The 3,911-nt window shown below is 39.1% G+C and overlaps 1 long non-coding RNA gene across 1 annotated transcript; it reads left to right on the top strand.

The window, feature by feature from the left end:
- Positions 1 to 508: 508 nt before the first annotated feature.
- Positions 509 to 3,145, top strand: LOC122012765. The gene is made up of 2 exons (XR_006120317.1): positions 509 to 1,265; positions 2,796 to 3,145. It is a non-coding gene; the product is annotated as an uncharacterized LOC122012765 (long non-coding RNA).
- Positions 3,146 to 3,911: the final 766 nt, after the last annotated feature.

The raw sequence follows: 3,911 nt of genomic DNA, 5'->3' as shown, positions 1-3,911 counted from the left end.
ATTTGAGCATGTGTGATTTTGCCAAGTTTCTATCTCTTTTTACAATTTTTCATTCTCAATTTTAATTTTATCAAAGTCTTCTAATCAACAAGATTTAGCTAGTATTGATTTTAATTCCTTAACTTCTTTTTCTAATTTACAGAAATTTTTTTTTAATAATTTAATAAATTGAAATAATTTATCAGGAGAAAAAGATTTGTACCTGACTTACCTTGTCGATCTTGTGATCTGAAGCTCCCATGAAGTATTGCTTTCTTTCGATGTCACTCCCCCTGTAAAATACTGTAATAAAATAATAAGGTTTAATAGACAAAAAACCTTAACAGAGTTTTTAGAAATTTTTGAAAATTTTTTGGAGCTCGTATGATGTATTTTGAGGGGATAAATTTATAAGCTTGAGAAAATGCCTATTTGGAATACTCATTTAGTTGGGAGTTGATTGTTTTAATTAACCTAGGTATAAATCATCTAAACCTAAGTTCCTAATGTTATTCCTCTCCTCTGCGCCAATGCCTCTTTTCTTCACCCAATCGTTTCTTCTCCCCACCCATCTCCTCTCTTCTCATCGCCACCCAACGACGTCGATCATCCTCCTTGCACCATCGTCGACCACTGTGGCTTGTCGTCGGACGCTGATCGCCGCACACTGCCCCTCTCCCAATCTCCCTTCTCCTTTCTTCGTCTCTGCTCCTCATCACTCCGCGAGGCTTTCTTTGATCTCGTCGACGTCGAGCTCTTTTCGACCTAGCCACCGGTCGCGGGAGAGCATGCCACTGCCTCTCCTTCCTCTCGAATACATTGAGGCGTTGTTTCACCGCGCAATCAGCCAGATCCTCTCTTCCCTAGACACGATTAGCATTGTCGCGCCATTGTCGTTGCTAGGGTTGAGCCACCGGCCTCCCCTCAGCCTTGATGTTGCTCCACCTTTCTGCCCCTCTCGTGCTCTAGCTACGCTACTCCGATTGCCACTATGTGTTTTCATCATCGACGTCATCCCTTCCAGCGTGCGCGATCGGCAGCCAGGGCCAGCCACTGCCAACGCTGAGCCCTTCTCCTTGGAGCAGCCACCTTGTTCTTTTCTCCACCCACGAGAGGTTGTGGGTTGCAGATCTAATCCGTAGCATTTCAGCATTTGTTGAGTTTCGGCCAGCAAGCATTGATTTGTGGTATTTGAGATAGAGGCAGCAACTACACTCGACTTCGACTGTAATTCTTGGCAGCCAACATCTTCAGCTTTGGATCAACAACGATGCATCCAAATTTAGGTGAGTTTTTGAGGTGATTTCATTTCTATATTGGTTTGGATTAGTAGATGGTTTGTAGATTATGTTTGGAAAAAATTGAAGGATTTATGAGGAGATTTGATTAGTGATTGATTAGTGAGAATTAAGGAATTGATTTGGTTAAATGGTTCTTGATGCTTAATCAAGTATTTGATAAGAGATGATATAATGGATTGATTAATAGATTGTGGATTATGTTTGGATTTAGGAGGAGTTGGATTAAGGATGGACTTATCATCTTATTGGATTTGGATCATTAGGTGGAGTTGAATATGATTATCTAATCAAACTAGGATTGGGTTTTGGGTTTAGCTAGTTGTCATATTTGTGATTAGCTAAACTGTATATCATATGATTTGTAGGACGTTGATTCGAGACAAGCGTCTTAATGTAGGATTTGATTATCGGATCTACATTAAAGGCGGGTCCTTTGACTTATCTCTTTAGATATTATCATTCTGATATGCTTAGTAGGTTATAACTAGTAGTAATAGTTATGTTTATATCTGCTTGGTATGTCACTATTTGATACTCATAGTTTGCCTTATGTTATCTATTGTGCATTCATGCTTATGTTTTCTTGTTTCTTGCTATGTGTACTTATGCAGTGATATTCAATGTATTACCGGATACAGGTCTAGCTACTAGTTTATTACCTGGCATGTGTACCTATGTTTATTTCTTTGCATGTGTACCTAGGTTTATTTTCTGACATGTGTACCTAGATCATTGTTATGGACTTGGTTTCCTTTTGATACACATTATAAGGAGGTTGATATTTTCAGGATTTACATGCTTAGTGATGCACCATTTTGCATGATTACATGCTGAGCGATTGTCGGCTCCATTATTGTTGAACACATCGCCAGTTACATGATCTGCGCACATAATCACTCATGAGTTAGTGATATATCAGACAGGGTGTGTGCAGTTTGCTCTGTCAGGGCTCCGCTGGTCCGCTCATGGGTTGTGATTGCAGCATGGTAGCGGACAAGGATCCCTCCTCTAGACTGACTCAGGGTGATGAGAGCATTGAGCTCCCCCACTCTATTTGGGGTAGGAGGATAGGTGTGCTCTGACAATATCTTGTCCACTCGGTCACTTAAGAGTAGTGATAGCAGAGTGCACAGTTGTCGTAGCCATACCCATTTGATCTCACCATCGCGTGTGAGATAGCTGACTGGCGTCAGGGGTGACCATATCATTTTTGCATCATATGCATGGATTGCATTTATTGTTTATGATTGTTGCACTTTAGATATTGTATTTTTATGGATGCATATGTTTGACATGCATACAGGTTACATTATGTATTTGGTCTGACGACTCTTATATCAGGATAGGAGGCCCTGATGAGTATAGTTCTTCTCCCCTTGTTTAGTTTTGCATTCCCTGTTATTAGTCAGGAGACTGTACTCCATGATTATTACTGGTAGCTATTTCTTACTATGCATGTTAGATTGATACCTGTTGAGTTGTTGAACTCATCCCGTTGCATTTTTCCAATTATAGGTAGATGATCAAGCAGTTGCTTGGAGGTATTCTGTCTGCCAGTCCCACGTCACATTGGAAGATGATTTATCTCACATCATGATTTCTTTTCATATATTCTTTATTGTTTAGCATTATAATGGTATTTAGCCATGTGGCCATTTTATTATTTTTGGTGTTGTATAAGTTCGACTTTATTTTGGAGTTTGCTATGTGGAGTTGTCTTTGTTTTGTTGTGGTTGTGTAAGCCTAGCCGGCTAGCAGTCTATGTGTTGTTTTTATTTGTATGAGCTTTCTTTTGTTTTTGCTATGTTTTTAGTATAGTCGTGTGAGTTGTTTAGTATATATATAATTGTATAGTTGTGTTTTTAGTACAACCGTGTGGGTTGTTTAATATATAACTGTATGGTTGTGTATATTCCAACCATGTGGGCAGATATATTTTGTTTATGGATGCAGTTATGATTCAGATCATCATCGGTACAGGGGAGATTCTGTCAAATTTTTTTTCTGACAGGGACTCCATTGGGGCGTGACACCCCCTTCATCGGTGATCTTGATGCACATTTCAGATGAGCTTGCTTCGTCTCCATCTTCTTGGTGACTTGCCACTAGTGCAAGTCCATCAAGGGCTTCTATCTCCAATTCAGATGATGTTTCGTCTCACGTTGCCTTTAGAGTTCGATGCTTCTTCTTCTGACTCTTGTCCTTGCCTTTCAATTTAGGACAATTCTCTTTCACGTGTCCTTCTTCATCGTAGTGGTAGCATCTTATTCTTTTTTTCTTCTACCCTGCACTTGATCAAAATTTTTAGTTTTAAATAACTTTTTAAACTTACATACTATTATCGTTGTTTCATTATCATCGAAAGAAGATTTTGAATCTTGTTTGTCCGTCTTTGCTTCTAAGGCAATGTTATGCTCCTTCTTCAGACCTGCACATCTCATTTCATGGACTTCAAAAAGTTGAAAATAACTCTTCTAAAGTAGTGGAATCAAGATCTTTAGATATATAATAAGCATATACTAATGATCCGCATTTAGGATTTATAGGGAATGCGTTAAGTGCGTACATTAACGAATCTCGGTTGCTTACCTTTTCTCCGAAATTCGTGAATCCGGTGATAAGCTCTTTGAT

Source organism: Zingiber officinale, chromosome 8A, assembly GCF_018446385.1.
Source record: "Zingiber officinale cultivar Zhangliang chromosome 8A, Zo_v1.1, whole genome shotgun sequence".
Lineage (NCBI taxonomy): Eukaryota > Viridiplantae > Streptophyta > Magnoliopsida > Zingiberales > Zingiberaceae > Zingiber > Zingiber officinale.
The sequence above is the reverse complement of the archived record's forward strand: the minus strand, read 5'-3'. Positions and strand labels throughout refer to the sequence as shown.